Here is a 26,327-nt window from a genome sequence, read left to right as displayed (position 1 = left end):
CCTCTCAGTTTCTAGGTGCTAATGGTGATCTCTAGCAGATCTAGGAGTTTGACCCATGGCAATCTTGGAGCCAAGATTCTAGAAATGATGGTGCAGCTAACCAGTTCAGTAAAGAAGCCTTGCCAGATCTGGAACTGAGACTGTGTTTATGATCTATAGGAATTGACTTAAGCTATAAATTGAATCCTCTCCTTGCCCCAGAGTGCAAGAGGAGAGAGACAGTATGCTTCCCATGGCTTGGAGGAATAGGTTTGTATATTTATTATTCCATTTTTTAAAATAAATAACCCTTTGAAAAAAGCTACCCCAACTATTTGTGACTAAATGGAACTGGGGTGCAGGCCTACCTCTACACTTAGGGAACACCATTAATTAGGGCTGGAGTCATTTGCAGAGAGCCTGAACTCCCATAAGGGTAGCAGAGAACCCTTGGGGAAGGATGATAACACCTGACCTTCAAGCAATGAGATTCCAAGTCAGGTTATTGGTAGAAACAATACTGACTCTGTAGGAAGAGGAAACGGGTTCATATCTTACCAGCCCTGTGATGTTGGGCAAATCATTTAACCACCCTAAGTCTCAGGTTCCTCAACTGTAAAATGAGAGGGTTGGACTAGACTGCTTCTGAGAAGCCTTCTAGTTCTAGAGTCCCTGATTCCTATTGTAAATTACTGTCCATGACCAAGGAAATGAAAGAAAGGAAATCAGTAAATGCCTGACTTAACTCGCCAAATAGATAAGGCAGTCAATGGCTGACTTTGCCTTAAGACAATATTTGCTTATAAAATCATTTGGAACAGCATTAACTAATAAATCCACAAGGATTTCAAAGATCCTATTAGGTACCTGGCACTGTGCAAATCAATGCAGATACAACAACAAATGGAGCAGTCCCTACCCTGAAGGAATTTATATGCCATTGATAGAGACAATGTATACAGTAGCAGTTAGTACTCCATGGAGTGTTCAAGGGCAATAGGCTTTTGCCCTGACCCCTTCTAGTAGAATTTTTGTTAAAAAATATGTTTATCCAGTGGCTTCTAGTTATAACCGTTGTTTAATGATTTTTCAGAGTGATTTGTCATTTCCTTCTCCAGCTCCTTTTACAGATGTGATAGCTAAGGCAAACAGACTTAAATGACTTACTCAGGATTACACAGTTGGAAGTGTCTAAGGACAGATTTCTCCTGACTTCAGACTGTGTGTTCTATCCACTAAGCTATCTACCTAGCTGCCTGGTTAGTCCCCTTATTTGTATCCCCCACCCTGGAAGTGGAAGATATATCCAAGAAGATTGGCCCCTGAACTGGAAAGCAACTGAATTCTTCCCTGAACACAAGAGGCAAACAGCAATCATGAGAGATGGGCTTTTTGAGCCTGGTGGCTACTTTAGGGTAATGCTCAGTATTGATTCCAAGACTGAAGGTAGGGGTTAAAAAAAAAAAATCGACCTTCGTTGCTACTTTAGTAGTCTTTTTTACTTTCACATTGAAAATTCGAAAACCCCATGTTCCAAAGGAAGCCTTTCTCTCTCCACCTGGCTTAATTTTAGTGTCTTCCTTCTGTTAAGTATTTCCTATTTCTCCTATACAATCGTCCCTCACTATATCTTGGTTCATTTATTGTGGCTTCACTGTATTGCAGGTTTTCAAAAAATATATACATCTAATTCTGTATTGTGGAGTTTTCTCTATATCATGGAATTTTGCAGATGAATACCATACTGTACTATTAATATGAAAAATGATAAAGGCTGGTATAAATATATATATTAGTAATTTAATTAAAGCCATGCTGATAGATAAAAATCATTAGACCACGCGCTTGTAAGCATTCAAAACTGCCGCCTCCATTACTGTCTCCTGTTTCCTGGCCAAGAGCCTACTGGCAAAGAGACCACTCCCTCCTAACCCAGGAGATTTAAGCTCTTCCCTGGGTCAAGACGTAGGCCTTCCCAAGCCCAAAGACCCGGAAATGGAAACCAGTTGGACCATGTCGGATCACGGGAAATGTAGTTTTGATACATTTCCCTTGTCCATAGAAATATATACACTTTTAGATGGCATTCCCAAATTTCACTTTTACAGTACATAATGGAAATGCAGTATGCCACTACCACTTGCACAAAGGCAACCAACCACAGCACTGTGTTCTGTATCCTGGCTTGTTGATTGGCTCAGTGACTATACATTGGTCTGTTTGTTCTCCCACTACTTTGAGGATTTTCACCTATCTCAGGGGTTTCTGGAATGTAACTCCCATGATAGGTGAAGGATCACTGTATATAACTTGTTCTTGTGTGTGTATATATGTATACATATATACACATATGTATATGTACATACACACATATATACATATTTTTGCATGTTGTCTCTCTCCCAACATATTGTAAACTCATTGAGGGTTTAAATGATATATATGTATATATATATGATATATATGATAAATAAAATATATATGTGATAAAAAAATTATCATTTTTTTTTAAACTCTTACTTTCTGCCTTAATAACTAAGACAGATTCTAGGAAGGTGGAATAGCAAGGACAAAGGTATGAAGAAGGTGTATGAGAAATAGCAAGCAAAAAGGACAGTTTGGCTAGACAGAAGAATGTGAAACAGAGTAATGGCTAATAGGGCTAGAAAGGTAGACTGAACCCCAGTTGTGAAGGGTTTTTAAAAAAAACAACCTCTTACCTTCCAAGGCAGAGTCAAGATGGTGGCTCAGTAGCAGCAGAAGTCAAAACTGCTCTGACTTAGTTTCCATACAAACCTTTAAAAAGTACGACAAAAAGACAGGAACCCAAACCCATCAATAAGACAGAATGACAGGTCTCTTCTCCTGCTGGACAAAGCTTGAAAAGTAGGCAGAGAGAGAGTCAATTTCCATGGGATAAGGTGAGGATCAGAAACAAAACTGCACACAGAGAAGTCTTGGTTGACTTCCCCCACTCTCCACCTATGGCAATGGGATGTATGATTTGGCTTAGGCTGACTTTGGGATTCTGGGATGCGGACTGCACTGGCAGAGGAGTACCTCAGATACACCCCTTGGGGTCCTGTGTCCCAACAACAGCTGGCAAGGAGGACCAAATGTCTATCTGACTGACACCTTCAGGTCTGCAGGGCAGATTAGCTTAACCAGCCTAATCTAGTAAACCAGCCAAGAGAGAATCAGTAAACCTACTACCTAGAAAGAATTAGCCCCAAGGCAGATTAGTTCAACTGGCCTAATCCAGAGAGTTTATAACCCACAGGCTAAAAACAACAGAAAAAGAAGGTATATGGAAAGTTGAGGGGAGGGTGGGTGAGCAGGGAAGACCAGAGAGCAGAAACAAAGAGGATGACAGGATACAAAGAACTAAAGCAAAACCTCAAAAAAAAAAAAAAAAAAAAAAACACAAAAAAAATGGGAATTGGATTTACACTCTGGAAGAACTCAAAAAGGAATTCAAAAATAAAATAAGACAGGTTAAAAAAAACAGAAAAAGAAAACAGTTTAGAAAGCAAAACTGGTCAACTGGAAAAAGAGACAAAAATTAAATGAAGAAAAAAGTGTCTAACAACTAGAATTGATCTACTGGAAAAAGAGGCAAAAAAATCAAATGAAGAAAAGAGTGACATGAAAAGAAGAATGGACCAAAATGGAAAAGGAGGATCAAAAGATCATGGAAGAAATTCAGTTCTTAAAAATTAGAATTAGAAAAATAGAAGCTATTGACCTCACAAGGCATCAAGAAACAATAAAACAAAATAAAAAGAATGAAAGAAATAGAAGAAAATATGAAATATCTCATTGAAAAAATGATTGACTTGGAAAATAGCCTAAGAATTACTGGACTACCTGAAAGTCATGACAAAAAAATAAAAAAGCTTTGACACAAGAAATTATCCAAGAAATTGCCCTGATATTCTTGAAAAAGAGGGTAAAATAGAGATTGAAAGAATCCCTACGTCACTTCCTGCAATAAATCCCCAAACTCCCAGGAATGTTATAGCCAAGTTCAAGAGCTACTCACATCACCTATATTGACACGAAACCATAAGTACATGGCTGTATTTTCCTTCTTTTAGGTGAAGAAAAAATGGAGAAAATTATTGCCTTATGAGTTTCAGGAAATTTAGAAAAATAGCCCACCAGAGATCTGGGAGTTGGAGTTCATGCCAGACTTTGTAGGTAGCTGAGCCTGGTTGGCTGATATAGAATCACTGGCATTTGATATTGGAGAGAAGATTCAAGAACAGGGGCTCAAGCTGATCTCCTCAGGCCTCAAGGGTAGTCAGAAGTATCTGGGTTCAAATCTTGCCTCAGATACTTTCAGCTGGTGTGATCCTGGGTAAGTCACTTAATCTTGTGTGCCTAAGCCTTGCCCTTTTGTCTTAGAGTGGTTATTAAGAAAGAAAGTAAAGGTTTAAAAACAAACCAAAAAATACTTCTTCAAATTTGTTATAACCCCTTTACAACTGATGTTTGAATATGCATGTTCAATAGAGTATAGCCCCAATTTTTCCATTAATTTTAATTTTTAAAAGTTTCTTTCACATGAAGCAACTAATATAGAAGCAATTAGGAAAAGCCTTAGACATATAGATAAATTTGGCAGAAATTCACCAAAACCCCAATTCATAGGTAAATTTTTATAAAACTGAAACATGCAGAGGTTACCATTTGAGAAGCTTCTGATACATTGGACCACTGTTGCAATGTTTTAGTTTCTTGATTTGTTCTTTAGTTTTAAAACAAATTATTAACAATTTATAAAGGAATAAATTTCCATTTTAAAGCTGTTACTCAAATGCAGTAAAATTTTTCATGTATGAACTAAACAAAAATATTATGCTTTGCAGATCATCCTCAGTTTCGGTGTTTCAAATTTTAAACAGAAATAGAAATTCCAAGTGGTCATATTGGACAGAATTGCAATTACTCATGTTCTGTTTTTTTATCCTTATAATTGCTATGCTGTCATTGTTTATTTCAACCCTACTTTTTAAATGCAAGAATATGTAGTACCATAGGGACAGAGACACAAACTACACCTGGAGTGAGCTTGAACTTCAGAGCCAAAATGAACTTACTCTCTATTTAAATTTATACCAGTAGCTTAGTCCCAGCCGACTACTGCCTCACAATAATTAAACCCACAAAAAAACATTTTTGAGGAGTATTTTATGGCTGATATTGTTTAGAGTTGTGCATAGTGTTAATAAAAGGTAGACAGACTTTTAAAAATGTAAATTATTAAGACAGAAGGATAAGGGCTAGTCAAATGGGGTAAATGACTTGCCCAGAGTCACACAGGCTCTCAATCCACTGAGCCACCTATCTTGAGAAACTGTAGTAGTATAGTATAACAACAACAACAACAACAACAACAACAACAACAACTAACATTTATATTAGCAGCTGGGTGGCTCATTGGATAGAGTTCTGGATCTGGAGTCAGAAAGACATCTTTCTAAGGTAAAATCTGAACTGAGACACTTAGTAGGTGGATGACCCTGAGCAAATCACTTAATCCTATTGGCCTCAGTTTCCTCATCTGTAAAATGAGTTGCAGAAGGAAATGGCAAACCATTCCAAATATCTTTGCCAAGAAAATCCCAAATGGGATCACAAGGAATCAGATATAACTGAAAACAACCAAATAATAACATTTATATAACACTTTCTATACACCAGGAATTATGCTAAGCTCTATATAATTTTACTAGCTCATTTGGTCCTCACAAAAACCCTGGGAAGTAAGCGCCATTATTATCCTCTTTTTACAGATGAGAAAACTGGAGCCAAGAGAAAGTTGAATGACTTGCTCAGACCGATTCAGCTACCAAGTTGGATTTGGACAGAAGTTTTTCTTATCCTCTATACCACCTGCCCCAGAAGAAAGCTTAGTTTTCTCAATTAAATGTCCCCACATGAGTCACCAACGCAGCTAGTTGATGTCAGTCAGTTGACAAACATTTATTTGAACATTTAATAAGTGCCTAGCACTGTGCTAAGGGTTAGGAATCAAAGAAAGACAAAAAGCTCTTAGGATGCTCATATATTCTAATGAGGGAGACAACATAAAAAAACAGTGTTTACAACATATAAACAGTGTAAATGGAAGGTTATCTCAGAGGAAAGGCATTGGTGGGGAAGGGTGGGTTGGAGAAAGGTAGGATTTGAGTCTTGAAGGAAGCTAAGAAAGCTAGGAGGAGGGAAAGTCTAGGCTTTGGGAAAGTCAGTGAAGAGGTCTAGAGTCAGAAGATGGCATGTTACAGGTAATCCAAAAAGATGGGCTGAGGAAGTGGATGGACAGCCAACTGGTTCCTATACAATATCACAAGCACATCAGATGGGCCCCTGTGGTGAACTAGTGGGAGGGTATAGACAAGAATCATACAGGATTGGGACAGCTAGGTGGTTCAGGGGATGGAGAGCCAGACTTAAAGATGGGAAGTCCTGGGTTCCAATCTGGCCTCAGATACTTCCTAGCTGTATGGAACAAGTCTCTTAATCCCAATTGCTTAGCTCTAGCCCTCCAGTCTTGGAATTGTTGCTAAGAGAGAAAATAAGGATTTAAAAAAAAAAAAAAAAAAAGGTGAGGTCTCTCATCTCAGCCAGACTAGAAGTACAGCAGCCTTTCATTATCAGGTTTTCCTTCCTCTGGTGTTCTGGGAGTACACCATATTGGTGAAGGGCTTAGTGCAGATACCTAATCATGTCTCCCCCTACTATAGCTCAGAACTCCTGAATTTAAGGTGGTGCAATACATAAAACACTGGGACCAGAAAACTGAAGTAGACTGGGGATAAAATCTGGTCTCAGACATTTACTGGCTCTATGACTCTGGGCAAGACACTTAACCTCTGTTTGCCTCAGTTTTGTCAACTGTAAAATGGAGATGCTAGCATTTATGTTCCAGGGTTATTGTAAGGATCAAATAAAATAATATTTGATAAAAACACAGCATAGTTCTTGGCACATAGTAGGTTCCACATGCATGCTATGCTCCTCAAGCAAATCAGCAGCCTCAGCCTCCCCAGAAGCAAGGATTACAGTCTCATAGGCTGTTATGCTTTAATGGTTGTTTGCAATTTTTTGAAAAAGAAATTAATTTAGAAGCTTACCTTGAGAAATAGCTCAGAAAAACTGGTGAGTGGTGGACCTGGGCTGTAATCTCACAAATGAGTTACTTTGGGGAAGCCTTTTAAACTCTAAGCTCCTGAATTTCCTCCTCCCTTAAATGGGAGAAATAACATATTCGGTAAATACCTTTCAGGGTTGTTATGAGGCTCAAATGAGATAACATCAAACACTATGCAGGTATTGTTATTATAGAACACACCAGAATAAACTCAATTGGGATCAACAAATTAAACATTTTTAAAAGAAAACCAAATATTATACTTATAATATGAAAGTGATAAATTTATATCTATTAACTATATGGAGGAAATGATTAACTACCAAACAGAGAAATATATTATTTGTATAAATTTAAACATAATGATATAAAAGTAAAAATTCTTTTTAGCAAAAAGTAACACAGTTACAATGCTTTTAAAAAAGCAGCTGATGGGGGGTGGCTGGGTAGCTCAGTGGATTGAGAGCCAGACCTAGAGACCCGAGGTCCTAGGTTCAAATCTGGCCTCAGACACTTTCCAGCTGTGTGACCCTGGGCAAGTCACTTGACCTCCACTGCCAATCCTTACGTGGTACTGACTCCAAGATGGAATGTAAGGGTTTAAAACAAACAAACAAACAAAAAAGCAGCTGATGTACCTGGAGTAGAGGAAGCAAAATATGTGTGATAAATACATCAGATAAAAGCACCACATTCACAATTTACAAGAAAATTATTCTAATGGACAAATGGTCAGTTGATATAACAAGTATTTTACAAAGGAAGAAGTACAAATTATGACTAATCATTTGAAAAAAGTTCAAACCCCCTGAGTAATCAAAGAAAAGCAAATAAGAATAATTCTGAAGTCTTCCCTCAAACCCATTAAGTTGGCTACTCCTTTAGCATTGTGGGCCTTGTAGTAAGAACCAATCATGTTAGCTCTCGTTCCAATTAACTTTTCATTTACAGCATTTTTTTCCAATCTGGGGGTTCCTTTCTTGTTCCTTTACCTTTGCCCTTTCCTCCCTTATTGGATAGGCTTTTTTTTCTTTTTCTTTTTTGGAGTAAATCTATGAATTCATCTATGTAGGGAAATATTGATAAGAAAAGTCTCTCTGCCACTGGAGATCACCATCAGCTCTGTAATATTCTGTCTCTCATACCAGCTTATTCCATAGGCATTCTTCCTGTGATTAGGAAGTTTTAGACAACTTTTCCCCCCCTTTCTCTCAGGTTTTAATGGCTTCCAAATTCTCACATATCCACTAAGGAAAATCTACACAAAATTTCTTTGCTACCAGAAGGGGGATTTGAAACTTCTGTGAAGACAATGTCAGATTTCTGCTCAGATCACTAACCCCTGTCAAGTAATAGCCATTCTCATTCTCATGCCCATGGGAAAGTTTCCTTGCCATCCTGGTCTCCACTGTAGCTCCAGACAGGGGTCCATGGCATCTGAGGAAATGCAGTCTTTCATCATTATTATATTTTGTACCTGTTCCAAATGCCTTCTCTCATTGCATGCCTCCTGTCTCTCTCAAAAGGATAAGGAAGAAAGAAAAAAAAAAAACAGGGAGGTGAAATAAGGCCACTCACTAAAGCCAGTGGATTAGCCTATTTGTGTATTGGGAATTTTAAAATGAAAAAGAAGGTTATCATCACTTTCCCCCACTCATATCTACTCCTACATTTGGTAGCAAAGAATCTGTGTCCAAATTAATGATTATTCAGTAATCCATCATTCACAAGAAAGAAGGGAAAAGGAGAAAACCTGTACTACATGACTCGTATTTCCAAATAGAAGGGATATTCTGTATAGTAAACTGAGGCTTTGAAAGGACTGAAAATGAGAGTAGGGTACTGCAATCTTTCAGATCTGCATCCAGATAGGGATAGAAACTTCTAAGATGGTTTCTCAGCTTTCTACTTTTTAAAAGGAAAAATAGAGATATAAGGTAGAGTTGCTTCCTCATATTTTCAGAAAATCTAGCTTGGTGACTGGTGGGAAAGTTTAGTATTACCTTTTATCTCCATTCACAAATATACATTTTGGGATTTTCAAACATTGTAATTGATTGAGGAAAGTAGAGGATAGAGAAAATGAAATGAATAGGAAAAGAATCCGAATTATTCCTTGGTTTATTTGGAGCCCATTCTCTTAGAAATAGGAACTTGGTATTACTGGCTTCATGGCCACAGATAAGTCACCTAATTTCTCCTAGATTAGATTCCCCATCTGTAAAATGGTTATGATCATACTTACACTAACTACCTCATAAAGTTGATGTAAGAAAAAAAAAATCTGCAGACCCAAGTCCTTCTGTGATTCTCTAAGGCACTGAGGTGCAAGCTTTGGGGTGTGTGATCAAACTGAAAGACTTCAAGTATGTGCTCAGACTGGCTTGTGTGTCTGTCATCCAATAACCAGCCCAGCTAGAGTCAGAGAGACTTATGGACAGAAGATTGACCACTAAATGATGACAGTCTAAAGCCATGACAACTCTTGACCCCACTTACTAGCCTTGGTAGGTTGCATTTTATGAGGAAATATCCATACCGGTGAAGCCATGCAACCTTTGAAGTACTGAAATGGTGATAGCAGGCCTGCTCTCAGGTGCACCTGATTCCAGGAAAAAACACAGGGCCAGAATATACACAGAATGACGATAAGTGCCTCTAGTCTGGTTACAGAACAGCCTACAGAGTTTTTATCTTTGGTGGGCAATGAGTATGTACCTTGTGCATTTACAATCTGATAAGGAAATTGGAGCCAGCTCCTTTGTGGTTGTGAAAGATGTGGGCTTGTCGCCAGCTGGTGCCTTTTAGAGTTGTTCTGCCTTTCTAAAGTTTCTTCTGCCCCAGAGGATTGGTGTAAAACATTACTGCAACCCTAAGGTAACAGCTTCCAGCAACAAAGAACACTGGCCTGAGACAGGGTCTATTATTTAAGACAGGGAGCCCAGGAACCATGTTCTTTTCTCCCAAAGGCAAGCACAGAGTTAGGTTGTATAGGCTACCAAAGCTGTGAGCCCAGCCCAAGATTGGGGAAGGCCATCCTTTCTGCTCACGGAGAGATTATTTTTCTCCCACTCATCATCATCATCATTGTCATCATCATCATCAGAAGAAGCTAGCATTTATATAGAGCCTTGATGACTGCAAAGTGCTTTTACAAATATTATCTCATTTTATCCTCATAACAATCCTTGGAGGTTTTCATTATCCTCATTTACAGATGAGAAAAACTGAGTCACCCATGATCCAGAAAAAGAATATGGCATCATGTAGAGGTGGAGGCAACAGAAAGCCAAAGGGGGAAAAGATATTGATCAATCAAGGAACCAGGGATCCCAGAACCATAAGGACCAGACCAGAGGGCCATAAGGTGGCTTTCACAGATCCTGTGAGTCATTCCCATTCTTAAAGGGCAAAAAGAGATTAAATGATTTGTCCAGAGTCACAACTGAATTTGAACACAGACTGTCTTTGATTCCTGGTTCCAGTGTTCTATCTACCATGCCACCAAACTGCCCTGAAAGAGGATAAAGGTGAATTGCTTGCCAACTCCTAGAAAAGGGAAAGAAGAAGGAAGGGAGGGAGGGAGACAATTTGGATCATATAACTTTGGAAAACTTAAGTGGAAATTTGTTATTACATGTAATTGGTAAAATACAATATCTTTATAATGAATGAGGATAAAGGTACTGCGATTGGGTCTTGTTTAAATAAGGCAAAGAGAGAAGTGATTCTTAGTTTAAATAAGCCACAACTAAATGTGATTCTAGGTTTAAATAAGTCATAGCCAGAAGGGGTGTAAGACAGCATAAGGTAGAGGGGGGAAAATGGCAAGCACAGGGTATAAGCTAGGAAGTCTTAAGTTTGAATTTTTTTCTGACGCTAGCTGATTGTGTTACCTAGAATAAGGCTCTTCTCTCCTCTGGGTTCAGTTTCTTTATCCATAAAATGAAGGCAGATCACTAAACTTCCTTTCAATTCTAACGTTTCTATTCTATTCCCTGTGGAGTGATCCTGATACTAGTCCTTTTCTTCCCATTTAATCCTTATTCTAATGGAAGGAGGAAAGAAACAAGCAACTAAAATACCTTTAAAAAAGGAAGTTGTTCAAAGCCCCAGGGGTAAAACAAGGAAGTTAATGGAACTTTCTCTCTGAATGAAAGATCAGCCACTGAGAAATGGCAAAACCGAATGTCAACAACTCTTACTGGAAAGAAAACAGTTGTCTCTTGGGAACAAGTATGAAAGAGCCTTATAGGAACTTGATTTTAAATATCAGAACCCAATGGGACTGGTACCTATTTGGCTTAGGGAGATCTGTTGTTGTTCTTCAGTCATTTCAGTTGTGTCCAGCTCTTTATGACCCTATTTGGGGTTTTCTTGGCAAAGACACTAAAGTGGTTTGCCATTTTCTTCTCTGGCTCATTTTACAAATGAAGGAAACTAAAGCAAAAGGGGTTAAGTGACTTCCCCAGGAATACACAGCTAGTAAGCTTCTAAGGCTAGATTTAAATTCAGAAAGATGAGTCTTCCTGACTCCAGATCCAACACTATCCACTGTGCCACCTAGATGCACTAGGGAGCTCCATTAGGTAGTAGCTGTTTCATAGTCTGTGCTTCACCAGTACGCTTTTGGTCTAAGCACCCAGTCTTTACAGATGCTGCTCTTTCTTACAATGTGGATAATAATCCTTTTCCTGCTATTAGGTGTTAAAAGGGGCATTGAGTCTATCATAGCAGCAGAGATGCAAATGGCTACTGCTAGCTTTATCCTACTCTCCAGATATTTCTATTACTTTTTTTAAAACCTTACTTTCCATCTTGGTAAGGGGTAGGCAATGAGGGTTAAGTGACTTGCCCAGGCTCACACAGCGAGGAAGTATCTGAGGCTAGATTTGAACCCAAGATCTCCCATCTCCAGGCCTGGCTTCCAATCCACCAAACCACCTACCTGCCCCTTTGTTCTATTACTTTTTGAGATTTTCTTGAGCTTCAGAGTAATTTGGTCCTATTTGTTAAAAGATTAAAGGAGGCAGAAAAAAAATGAATGCAAAAGGGTGGAAATATTTTTATCCATCCCCCAAAAGACTGGAGGGAATGGGCCCTGAACAAGGACACATGTTACAACCAGTGGAAATGTGCGTCAGCCATGGGTGAGGGGAGAGTGGGGGGTGAAGGGGAAAGTAGGGGTATGAAGCATGTAATCAGGTTAAAAATGAATATTAATAAATGCATAAAATTTAAAAAAAAAAAAGACTGGAGGAGGGAGAACTGATCATGTAGATAAGAGGAAAATAGAATGTCAGCAAAGCCAGTGCAGCGGACCTGGAGTGAGCCTCATTAAAAAGAATTGGAAATGTGTTAATTAGCCCAGAGACACATTTGCCCTCACATTTCATTACAAGAACTATGCAAGACATTTCTGTAGAGTAGAGCAGCAAAGCAACAGACACTGAACTTTTAATGCAGACAAGAGACGGGCAAAACTGAGTCATCCTTGATCAAGAAAAGGAACTTGGCATCACACAGAGGTAGAGGCAGTCTCAGAATACCAAAGAAAGAAAAGAGATTGATTGATTCAACAGGGAACCATGGATTCCAGTACCAGAGGAAGGATCAGAACCAAGGCAAAGAGGTATAATGTGACTTTCATGCATTCTGAGTCATCCCCATTTTTCTGGTCTTGAAGGGAGTGATCACCTATTTCTGGTGAGCATTTCCTACACTCTCCTTTCTCATTCTGCCTTTTTCTTCCCCTTGGCAAATTTCAAGACAGCAAACTTGGATTATTAAGATAGGGAAAGTGTTCTGGGTTGGAAGGAAGAGGAGTAAGTACAGAACTATTCAAGTCTTTGAATTTTCCTCTTTAAGCCCTGCTAGAGACATGAGATTTCAATCTGCTGCTTTCTGCACTTACTAAAACATAATAGCTGATTATAATTCTACTCTCAAGATGAATTCTGATTTGAGTTAGAAATAGAGATGCCTCATTTTGGGATGGAGTTGGGAAAAGGTTATATCTTAAGAGGTGAAAAGAAAACAGAATAGAAATTGCTGTCTCAAATATCTGGGGGCAGCTAGTTGGCTCAATGGATTGAGAGACTGGAGATCTTCGGTTCAAATCTAGCCTCAGACACTTCCTAGCTGGGTGGTGCTGGGCAAGTCACTTAATCCCTATTTCCTAGTCCTTACCACTCTTCTGCCTTGGAACCAATACAAAGTATTGATTCTAAAACTGAAGGCAAGGGTTCTTAAAAAGAGAGAGAGAGAAGACAGCCCAAGCTTCACTTTCTGTAGAAACCTTTTCCCAGCTTTCTCTACTACTACTTCCTACACTCTGAAATTACCTTCAATTACATATCATTGTAGATATCTTGTATATGCCTATGTAATTTATATGTTTCTCCCTTATTAGAAGTGAACAGTCACTGAACACTGTCTTCCCCGCCCTCTATCCATCAGGATCTAAGCAGCATAGCTGCATAAATTGACACACACACACACACACTCACTTGCAACAGAACTCAACTCCTCTTTATGAATCCTACCTCCTGTTACTCCAGAAGATGAAAAATGAACTGTCCTATATAGGAGGAGGGTGATACTTTTTAAGATCCAGCCCTGGGGGGATGAGGTGAGGGACTGCCATTAAAGGGAGTCAGGAAGAGGACAAAGGGGGGAAGGGGAATAAGGGAAGGGGAACGACTAAAATCACCAAAATTTTCAAGAGTTTTAATATCAGAACACGACAAGAAAATCACACATTAGTCAACAGTTGACAAAAGGAGATTTATTTAGCCATAGCAATAAGTTCATCATTCCCCAAAGACTTAGGGAATGAGTTACTATATCCTTGAAGTCCCTTAAAGTTTCCAAGAGAGCTTTGGGCACATGCTTCATGGAAAGATACCATAAGCCCCTTCAGGCTGATTACACTGTGCTAGGGAAAGCAAGAAGATTAAAGAAAGTTTAGTGCTGTTACTCAGAGAAGATTGAATGATGATTACTGAAGAAAGAGAGAAGGCAAGGCTATTCAGTTTTTATTTTGTTTCTATATTGTTTGCCAAGGGAAATGATGTCCAGATCATAAAAGACAAAACAAAAATGACTAATAGGTAATTAAAACCCATGCTAAAGAAGGAGAAACTAAATTAAAGAATAACTTTTCCTGATAAGTTCAAGTCACTAGGCCCTTCTGAACTATATATATTAAAGAAATGATAAATGTGAATGGTAAGGCAATGTTAACAATTTGAAAGTCATAGGATGACCGGAAGGGCAAAAGTCCTAATTAGAAAGAAAGGGAAAGGAGTTTTCAAGCAGGTCAATTCCTGGCAAAATTCTAAAATGTATAGGTGGCTCAATCAATAGAGAGTCAGGCCTAGAGACAGGAGGTCTTAGGTTCAAATCTGGCTTCAGACAATTCTTAGCTGTGTGATCCTGGGCAAGACACATAACCCCCATTGCCTAGACCTTAGTGCTCTTCTGCCTTGGAATTAGTAGTGATTCCAAGACAGAAGGTAATGTTTTTTTTTAAATGGTGGCTAATGAACATCTTGAATAGGAAATATTAATAGAGTCAGCATGTTTTCATCATGCACTTGCAGTTTTATGATGACTCCAAGAAAGAGCAAGAGCAAGACCTCTCTGCCTAGAAACCCACAGCAATTTGTCTTCCACACTCAAACATAACCAAAAAAGAGATCAATTTGACCTGTTAGTAATTCTTGTATACATACCCAATTCTGGCCTAGTAGTAAATCATCCCACAGTAAGTGGACAGGAAATAATCAGAAATTAACTAAACATTTTCTGAAGTCCAAGTAGCAAGGAATGAAGGAAGGAAAAAGGTAATGTGAAGGAAGGAAGGAATCATGTAACCATGGAAAAAAATTCTTAATTAATTAATTGATTGATTGATTGAACTTTTAAAAAAGGAAGGAAAAGATAGGAAAGAAAAGGGAAGGAAAGGAGAGGAAGAAGAAAGGAAGGAATGGAAGAGGGGGAGGAAAATACTTGAAGAGAGGGAGAGAAGAAGAAATGAAGGAAAGAAGGGAGAAAGAGAAAGAATGAAATGGAGGGGGCAGCTGGGTAGCTCAGTGGATTGAGAGCTAGGCCTAGAGATGGGAGGTCCTAGGTTCAAATCTGGCCTCAGACACTTCCCAGCTGTGTGACCCTGGGCAAGTCACTTGACCCCCATTGCCTACCCTTACCACTCTTCTGCCTTGGAGCCAATACACAGTATTGACTCCAAGTTGGAAGGTAAGGGTTTAAAAAAAAAAAAGAATGAAATGGAGGAAAACTATGTAGCATACAATAAAATGGCAACCCTAAATTATCTAAATAAGTTACTGATGATTAAAAATGAGAAATGAACAATAGAAATAGCTTTGATACCAACTACAACAATTTAATACACAAGTTCAACCAATGTAAATTAATTGCCAAAATGAAGAGGCTAAAAGAGCCCAGAAAGCACCTTAGTCACTAAACATCTAACTTACCTGACAAACTGAGAGAGAAAACTGTCAAAGCAAACCCAAGTTAGAATATAAACTCATTTGTAACATCTCCAGTAAAAATTTCATATACTCTTTGATACTGTAATACCACTTCTGGGTCTGTATCCCAGAGAGAACATAAAAAATGGGAAAGAATTTGTATAAAAATAATTATAGCAGCTCTTTTTGTGGTGGCAAAAAACAGGAAATTGAGGAAATGTCCGTCAGTTGGGCAATGGCTGAACAAGTTATAGTATATGATAGTGATGAAATATTATTATGCTATGAGAAATAATGATTAGGATGGTCTCAGAAACATCTGGAAAGACTTACATGAACTGATGCAATGAGCACAACCAGGAGAACACTGTACATATAAAAATAAATATTGAACAATGATCAATTGTAAATGATAGCTATTCTCAGCAATATACTGATCCAAGACAATTCCAAATGATTTTTGAGGAAAAATGCTATTTATCTCTAGGGAAAAACTGATGGAGTGTAAATCCAGATCAAAGCATACTATTTTTTCTTTATTTTTCTAGGAGCTTTTTCAAATCTATATTTTCTTTCATATGACTAATATGGAAATGTTTTGCCTGACTGCACATGTATACCTTATATCAAATTGCTTGCCTCTCCAGAAGGGTGAAGAGGCCCACTTTTTTTTCCCCCTCTCTTCTTCAATGGTGGGAGCCTGGGAGGCAGCTGAACATTGCCCAGAGCCTAGGCTCTGGGAAGCAGATAAGCAGCAGTTTGTCCTCAGTAAGGTACCATCAGCCAGATGGAACCCAGGGCAGCACCCTCGGGCCTCCACTGGGGCTTGAACTGCAACTATGGCTCCAGGGTCCCCAAACCCTGGGCACTATAATAGTGTCTAACAAAACAAGGGAGAACCAAGGACCTATGCCCCAGGTTAGGCTTTGGTTCTCCTTCACACTGGCAGGCCTCATTGTTGGTGACAACCTACTCCTGGAGTTAGGAATTGTTTGAGACTGCCATCTTTGAATGTTTCTTCCTGAGCCTGCTGAGAGCTAGACTGCTCACAAGGATAGCCACATTGCTTGGGCTATGAGGTCAGGGTAGGCATGGGTACTGGCTCTGCCTCTTTTTTCTACCTAGCCCCCAATTTCTCCTTCCTCTCTCTGTTTGCCAACCTCCTTCAGCTGCATAGAGAATGTTATTTGGCCATTCTGAAGCCTCTCAGCCCTCCCCAAAGAGCTCATTGGGCCCTACTGGTGGCATAAACTGCCCGTCTGCTCTTTGGCAGCCTACCTTCCTTAGTCTGGAACCACTCAGCTCCTAATGCGAACTGTACATCCCATCTTCCCTGCCCCTTATCGTTACCTCGAAGTTTACGGCCTTCTATTGCCCTCTGTGGTGGCTGCTACCATTCTCTCTGTCTGGATACTGGCCACTGCCTGGCATCAGCTATAGGATGTCATGTTGTCTGGAGAGGGCAGTGTGCCTTTTAGTGCAGGAATGTGCCCTGGCCTGGCACCAGGCAAGCACATGGGCAGGTGCCACATTACTGTTCTGGCTATGCTGAGGCTCATATGTTGCTGCATTCCTCTCAGTGTTGGCATTTGAACATCAATTGTGCCCTTCCCAGCCTGGCACCCTTCTGGCACTCAGCTATTTGGGCTGCTATTGTACCTTTAGCCATGGGGCTTGGAGAATAGAGATACACAGTGTTTTGGAGGGTAGCTATGCTGAGATACTAGGGAGCCTTTTGGAGAACAGCCACCCATTATAGACTCCAGCCTGGATCTGGAGCTACAAACCAAAGTGGTAGTACTTGCAGGGGAAATGGTGACTGAGTCAAGAGACAAGGGGCATTTTCCAAGGCCCTGCTGCAGGACTTCCAATGATACTCTATTTCTAACCTCCACAGGCCCATCTCCCCAATGACTCCTGCATCTACTCCAATACCCTTCCTTCCTTTTCCCTGGGAAGATGGAATCTTCTGAGAGTCCAAATTATCATTTCCCTTCCATGCAACTGCCTGTTCACCCATCTTTTGTTTTCTGGAATAAAGTTCATCTGTCAAAAAAAAAAAAAAAAAGAGGAGGTTGGGAGAGAGATACTCTAGAGCTCAAAAATTTTAATGATAAATATTTTTAAATAGTTTTTACATATAACTGAGAAAAATAAAATATTAAAATTTATTCAATGTAAAAAAAAAAGGCTGGAAATCATCTCTTCCTGTCTATAGTACCATACTAGCCTATGGAATGGACACCTCTTTCTGGTTTAGTCACCCATCATCTATGATTTGCCTGCAGTCTTAGGGCTACATGAAGAGTAACTCAAAATGCTCTCATCTATGGATGAAGAACCATTTATGTATAATTTTTTCACTTTATTTTTCTTGTTGGTTTTTTTTTCCTTTGGGGGACATGGTCAATATAGAAATGTGTTTTGCATGGTATAATTAATATTTGTAATAGAGTGATCATTCAAAGTCAACATCCCCAATCATATCCCCATCAAACCATGTGATCGATGTTTTTCGCCTGCATTTCTGTTCCCATAGTTCTTTTTCTGGATGTGGTTAGCGTTCTTTCTCATAAGTTCTTCTGGATTGTCCTGGATCATTGCATTGCTATTAGTAAAATTGCTATTATATTTCATTGTGCCACAATGTATGAGTCTCTGTGTACAATGTTCTCCTAGTTCTACTCCTTTTGCTCTGCATCAATTCCTGGAGGTTGTTCCAATTCACATTTTCCAGTTCTTTCTGAAATCATCCTGTTCATCATTCCTTATAACACAATAATATTCCATCATTGTCATATACCACAATTTGTTCAGCCATTCCCCAATTAAGGGACATCCCTTTAGTTTCTAATTCTTTGCCACTCCAAAGAAAGGAACCATAAAATTTGTACAAACAGGTCAATTCTCTTTTGCTTTTTTTTTTTTTAATCTTTTTGGGATATAGACTTAGTAGCGGCATTACTGAATAAAAGGACATGCATTCTTTTGTAGCTCTTTGAGCATAATTTCAAATTGTCCTCCAGAATCAGTTCATAATTCCACTAGCAATGCATTAATATCCTAATTTTGCCACACCTCCTCCAACATTTATCATTTTCCTTTACTGTCCTATTGGCCAATCTAATAGGTGTGAAGTGATACCTCAGAGTTGTTTTAATTTGCATTTCTCTAATCAAGAGGGATTTAGAACATTTTTCATATGATTACTAATAATTTTGGTTTCTTCATCTGAGAACTGCTTATTCTTATCCTTTGACCATTTATCAATTGGGGAATGACTTGGATTCTTACAAATTTGGCTTAGTTCTTCAGTTGAGAAATGAGACTTTTATCAGAAAATTTTGTTACAAAATTTTTCCCCAGTTTGTGAATCTTGGTTGCATTGGTTTTGTTTGTACAAAACTTTTTAAATATAATATAATCAAAATTATTCATTTTATATCTTGTATTCTTATATTAATCTTGTTCTCAATGTCTTGTTTGGTCATAAATTCTTCCCTTTTCCATAGATCTGAAAATAAACTATTCTATGTTCCCCTAACTTACTTATAATATCATGTTACATGTTTAAATCATGTACTCATTTTGATCTTATCTTGGTATGGGATATGAGATATTGATCTAAACATAGTTTTTACCATGCTGTTTTCTAATTTTCCCAGCAATTTTCGCCAAAAAGTGAGTTCTTATCTCAAGCTGGGACCTTTGGGTTTATTAACAGTAGATTGCTGAGGTCATTTCCCCTATGTTCTATTGATCTATCCTTCTATTTCTTAGTCAGTACCAGATTGTTTAGGTTATCATTGCTTCCAAGTATAGTTTAAGATCTGATACTGCTAGGCCACCATCTATCACTTTTTTTTTTTTAATTTTAAACCCTTAACTTCTGTGTATTGACTTATAGGTGGAAGAGTGGTAAGGGTAGGCAATGGGGGTCAAGTGACTTGCCCAGGGTCACATAGCTGGGAAGTGTCTGAGGCCAGATTTGAACCTAGGACCTCCCGTCTCTAGGCCTGGCTCTCAATCCACTGAGCTACCCAGCTGCCCCTATCACTTTTTTTAATCAAATTAACTAATGCTCTATTTTTTTTTCATAGAAGCAGCTCTTAGTCTTATTTATTAGTTTAATAACTCTTTTACTTTCAATTTTATTAACTTCTTTGATTTTTAGAATTTCCAATTTAGTCTTTACTTGGGTATTTTAACTTTGTTCTTCTTCTCATTTTTTTTTAGTTACAAAATCTGCTTTTTCTCTATTTAATTGACATAAGCACCCAGGGATATAAATTTTCTCCTGAATACTGCTTTGATTGAATCCCATAAATTTTGATATGTTGTCTCCTCATTGTCATTCTCTTCAATGAAATCAGTGATTGTTTCTATGATTTGTTCTTTGGACCACCCATTTTGGAAAATTAAATTATTTAGTTTCCAGTTAAAATTTTAATTTGCCTTTCCATGAACCCTTATTGATTATAATTTTTATTGCATTATGATCTGAAAAGGATGTGTTTTATTATTTCTACTAAGTTTTTATGCCCTAGTACATGGTCAATTTTTGTATATGTACTATGTACTACTGAAAAGATGACATATTCCTTTCTATTCCTATTTAATTTTCTCCAGATATCTACTAAATCTAACTTTTCTAAAATTTCATTCACTTCCTTTACATCTTTCTTATTTATTTTTTGGTTAGATTTATCTATTTCTGATAGAAGAAGGTTGAGGACCCCCACTAGTATAGTTTTATTGTCTATTTCTCCCTTAAGCTCCTTTAGTTTCTCCTTTTAAAATCTGGATGATATACCATTTGGTGCATAGATGTTAAGTACTGATTTTACTTCATTGTCTATACTACCTTTTATCAAGATATAATTACCTTCCTTATCTCTTTTAATCAGATCTATTTTTGCTTTAGCTTTGTCTGAGATCATGATTGCTACTCCTGCTTTTTTTGTCTCAGTCAAAAACTAAAAGATTCTTCTCCAGCCACTTGCCTTTACTCTCTCTGTGTCTCAGATGTGTTTCTTATAAATAACATATGTTAGGATTCTGGTTTTTAATCCACTCTACTATCCACTTCCATTTTATGGGTGAGTTCATTCCATTTAAATTTAAAGTTATGATTACCATCTGTGTATTCTCCTCCATCTTGGTTTCCTCTTTTAATCCTGCCCTTTCTCCTTTCATTCTTTCCTTCCACACCAGTGTTTTGCTTTTAATCACTCCCCTTATTCCCCCTTCTTTATATTACTCCCCTTCCTGCCATCACTCTTCTTATTCCCCTCCTACTTCTCTATAGGGTCTTTTAATCACTCTCCCCAACTTCTTCCTCCCTTACATTACTCTCCTCCCTACCACCCCTTTCTTATTTACTTCTGACTGTTCCTGATTTGTCTTCCTGCTCTCAATTACCTCTACTTTATTTCTTCTTCCTGCTTACTCCTGGCATGGTCAATCTAGTCCTGAGTCCCCTTCCTGTAATTTCAGAACCTCCTTCCCTCTACATGAGCTTCAAATTCTCTGGTAGAGTGAAGCAGTGAAGAGTCCTAGACTTGCAGTCAAAAGACCTGGATTCAAATCCAGGTAGCATATGACTTTTTCATACACTATTTTTGTGATTTGGGGCAAATCTCTTAATTTCTCTGGACCACATTTATAAAATGACAGTGCTAGATTAGATGACCTCTAAGATCCTTCTGGTTCTAAATCTATGACAATAATAATTAATAATGCTAGCATTCATATAATTTTAGGTTTACAAAGTTTGCCTTACAAACATTATCTCTTGCAGTTAAACGAGAATCTGTAGAATAGTTTGATCTCCAAGTCTTCATGAGACCATCTCCAGTATTCTCTCCATAATACTCCCTAGCTGACCTGGTATTTCTTCTGTTTCCTATTCCCATAATGTATGCTGCTCAAAGGTGAATGACTTACCTATTCTCAGCAACACAAAGATCCAGGTCAGCTCCATGGGACTCATGACGAAAAGGCTATCATGAAGTCTGAATACAGATTGAAACATACCATTTTTCACTTTATTTCCTCCATGAATTTTTCTCTAGTGTAAGGGATATATGTTTTCTTTCACAATCTGGTGAACATGGCAAGATGGACATATACAATCTGTTTCCTATTCTGTCCCCTCTTTTAGCTACATTCTCCAGCCCTTAATTGGTAGGACAGCCAAAACCAGCTGGCTTTCTCAGTGTGCTTCCTGCTGCCCTCTACTGGCACCAGTGAACCCTATGGCCTTCTAGTCATGCCACCTGATAAACAGTCCTGGTATTCCACCAAGCTTGTAACAGAAACTCAATGAGCTAAAGCTGTGTGCCAAATTTATCCTTTTAGGCCTTAGACTTTGAAATGTGAGCAACAAAAGAGACAAGAATAGAAATGTTAGGAAAGAAAAGTAGCATTGCTTAGAAGATGGTTAATTAATTCTAGGAAGTATTAAGTTTGAGGTGAAGGCAGGCAATTGGAGATACTTAGTTGCAACTCTTAGTGATCACCACTTTCCTTCCAAAATGCTCTAGAATTTTGCCAGGAATATAATTCAAGCTCTCTGGTCTATAATTGGAAGGATCTACAACCATCTCTTTTTTCTGAAATTAGAACAACTTCTGGCCTTTCCAATTATTCTCCTCTGCTTCATTAGTGTGACACAATTAGCTCTTGAGAATTATTGGCTTTCATAAACATAACATGAGTAGACTAGCTTTGAGGGGCCATTTCTCGGAGCATGCATAGATATTTCTTTCCTGATTCCAGTTCATTTTGTGGAAAGAGAATTCCAAGAACCTAAGGGTGTTTATCTAACCCCTGAATTATTGGCTCAGCAGTCAATCAAGGGACTCTTCATCATCAGTGAGTCAGTCAATAAACCTTTATTAAACAGCTACCATGTGCCAGGCATTGTCCTGAATGCTGTGGATACAAAGAGAAGCAAAAAACAATTCCTGTTCTCAAGAAGTTCATAGTGTAATGAGAGAGACAATAAGCAAATGGCTATCTATAAACAAGTTCTATACAAGATAAATTGTAAAAAAAATCAATAGAGGGAAGATACTGAGTTAAGAGGGATTAGGAAAAGCTTCTGGTAAAAGGTGAGATTTTAAGTGGGACTTGAAGGAAGCTGGAGAAGCCAGGAAAGAATTCTAGGCATGGAGATAGAGTTTATTTAAGAATCATTACACATATGTTTTGCATGACTTTACATGTATAATTTTGCTCACCAATTCCCTAGCATATATACCCCACTGTGGCCTTTCCAAACCTTCTTCACTCTCCCCAAGACTTCAAATCTACTGTGTTTAGTTGTTTTCCAGTTGCATCTGACTCTTTGTGACCCTGTTTGGTTTTTTTGGGGGCAAGATACTTGGAGTGGTTTTCCATTTCCTTCTCTAGCTCTACACATAGAGAAACTGAGACAATTAGAGTTAAGTGACTTGTCCAGGGTCTATATGTGTCCAATTTCAAGTTAATTTCACATTAATTCTGCTCTTAAGATGTAGTTAGGAAATATGGGGGAAAAATTAACAGTGGGTTGAGGGGTTGGGATCTTATCCCTATTCTAAGAAGGGACTCTCCATTCTCTATAGCTTCCAGACTATACTTTTGTCATGATATGAACTCAGGAAGAAGTATCTTCCTGATTCCAGAATTCTATTCTACCTACCCATATCAAAGCTACTACTTAATCCAACTAGATCTAATCTAACAAGTAGTTATTAAGTGCCTCCTCTGTTCCAGGCCCTTTGCTAGGTTCTGTGAATATAAAGACAAAGAAAAATAGTCCCTGTCTTCAAAGAAGTTATTGTACTGGCAGAGTACTCAAATGGATGTGTCTCCAACTAAACAGATGGAAACCCAATCAATGCCTGTGTAACATACTAGCCAACACTTGGATTGCCTAGTTTGTGAAGGGTCTTAGGACCCTGGGAATTGTATTTCTTCCTAGCTAGGAAAGAGAAGAAATTAACTCAGGATCTGGGCTAGAAGGTGGAGCCTTCTGCTGCAGCCGAGGATTTAAAATTTTCATTCAGAGAGTTACAGAAGAACATAAAAAGGAGAAAGGATGGCAGGACTCCTCTCTATAGCCACTCTATGGTAGCAGCAATGGCATCAGTAGTTACCCTCCGGGAGGTATAGTGGATAGAGTGCAGAACCTGGAGTAAGGAAGACTCATCTTCCTGAGTTCAAATGCAGCCTCAAATACTTTCTAGCTATGTGATTCTAGGCAAGTCAGTTATCCCTATTTGCCTCAGTTTCCTCATCTATAAAATAAGTTGGAAAAGGAAATGGTAACACACTCCAGTCTCTTTGCCAAGAAAACCTCAAATAGGGTCATGAAGAGTCAAGACACAATTGAATTACAACAACAAACCACAAAAGTTACACTTCTCCCACCCATTTCCCTGGAGAGAATGGAAATGTGAAAGCTAAAGGTACAACAGAATAACAAGATACAAAACTAAGTTTTGGGGCATTTTGTTTGTTGGTTCTTTTAAACCATAGCCCTTTGTTCAAGTGAATAACACTAAATGGGGGGGAAAACCAGAGAAGCTGTGATAAAAGTGAAGGAACCCACAGTCTTTCTCCCCTTCCTCAGTCTTACTAGAGCTGTGTGTGACTGGCACCTATTTCTTTTATTCTGTAAAAGTCTTTATCAAACAGATGTAATCTTTTTTCTTTTATTCTGTAAAAGTCTTTATCAGACATGTAATCTTTTTTCTTATCAACAAATATGGGTTGACCCTATCTTTTGTATTTCCTTATGTCCCTTTATTCATGACATGAGCATAGTTCTGGAAGCTACATAGAAGGGAGTGTCCTTTATTAGAATAGAGTTGGAATTCCAACCCCTCAAATCCCCTGTTAAGTTTGTTTGTTTGTTTCATGTTTTATAACTACATTCTTGAGAGTAATTGGGCAAAAGTGGGCTTTTCAGTCTGGTCTATTAGACTATAAGCCTAACTTGTTAGGACACTGAATACTACATCTACCTACCCCATGTGACTCATATCCATGGACTCCCAAAAGTTTTCCTCAGGGAATCCACCTGACAAATTGGAAATCTTCAGGATCTCTCCCAAGACAATGAGGACATCAATGGAATACTCTGACTGGCTACCTCTTATCACATAACCAGCCCACTTTCTCTTCCAGTCAAACAATTCCTTGATGACATCTTTTATTCCTGTTCTTAAGAGGTCCTCATTGGCTATATATTTTATTTTATTAAAAACCCTTACCTTCTGTCTTAGTATTAATTCTAAAAAAGAAGAGTAGCAAGGGCTTGGCAATTGAGGTTAAGAGCCCAGGGTCACATTTGAAGTGTGAGGTCATATTTGAACCCAGGACCTTTCATCTCCAAACCTGACTTCATCTCTATCCACTGTGTCACCTCACCGCTCATTGGCTATATGTTGCAACTCATTATGTGCCTCTCCAGTGTGTGATGCTAATCTTTAGTTTTTTGGAAATAGTGCTTTTCTAGATTTTGATGCCATATGGAAATACCAGTAAAATATTTGTAATGAAAATGTGGAAGGGGAAAATAACAAATGCTGGAGGGGATGGGGAAAAATTGTGACACTAATACACTGTTGGTGGAATTATGAATTGAACCAACCATTCTGAAGAGCATTTTGGAATTATACCCAAAGAGTTATAAAACGGTGTATCCTTTTGACCCAGTATTGCTACCATAAGTTTTATTTCCTAAAGAGATTATGATAAAAATGATATAAAAAAACACAACCTATGTGTTCTAAAATATTTATAGTAGCTCTCTTTGTGATGACAAAGACCTAGAAAGTGGGGGGATGCCCATCAATTGAGGAATGACTGAATAAATTCCTTGGACTAAAAGCAAATATTCCTTGCCTGGTTTCAGTTAATCATGTAGAGACTTCAGGTGGAAGAGACAGAAGATATAATGAATCAGTGGACCCTTCAAAAGAGGATCAAAAGATAGCTATGACAATATATAACTCCAGTAAAGAGTGAAGGATATTCTTTGTTCCAGTGTCATGGCAAGCCTTCTCATGTGGTCCTTGGTGCTATGGAGCTGAGTCATCAGGAGACAACTAGAGGATTATGCCACCTCCCATTATGAGCCCCTAAGTCATGCATGGTAAGAAATAGGCTCCTTTCATGTTTGTACTTGGACTACTGGCACCAGGCAGGGACTATCTCCCACAAGGATTGCTCCAAGGAATGGCTTCTATAGGCCAGTTCACCCTCATAGGTGTATGTAAGATGCTCATCTACCTTTGGTGTCCTCTCATCACCCAATTCTCACTTGTGATTCCAAGGGTGTGGGGTGTGTGCTGTTGCCCACATAGGTTACATGTGTCCACATAGCTCTGTCTAAATGTAACTCCAAGAGAGGGAAAGAGGGTTTCTCTAGAATCTCCTTCATCAAAACTTCCTCAAGGGAGGCTAGTTACCTCTGAGAAAGAGTACCAGGGTAGAATTATATCTATCAAACCTCCTAAATATTGTTCATTTAGGAGAAATAATTTTTTAGGTTCAAGTTTAATTCCTGGTTTTTATTCCTTAATGAAGGAAGGAGTATCACAAGCTATATATCCAAGACTTGAAACTGTTTCCACAGAATGTTAGCTCCACAATGAAAATACATGACAAATAGCAAATAAACCCATTTATGCAAGCCAATA

The 26,327-nt window shown here is 38.4% G+C and overlaps 1 pseudogene; it reads left to right on the top strand.

The window, feature by feature from the left end:
- The window catches only part of LOC123250665, a 177,889-nt pseudogene extending 160,529 nt beyond the window's left edge, over positions 1–17,360 (top strand).
- The last annotated feature ends 8,967 nt before the right edge of the window (positions 17,361–26,327 follow it).

The sequence above is a fragment of the Gracilinanus agilis genome, chromosome 1 (assembly GCF_016433145.1).
Source record: "Gracilinanus agilis isolate LMUSP501 chromosome 1, AgileGrace, whole genome shotgun sequence".
Lineage (NCBI taxonomy): Eukaryota > Metazoa > Chordata > Mammalia > Didelphimorphia > Didelphidae > Gracilinanus > Gracilinanus agilis.
Note: the sequence above shows the minus strand (reverse complement) of the source record. Positions and strands in the feature narration are given on the sequence as shown.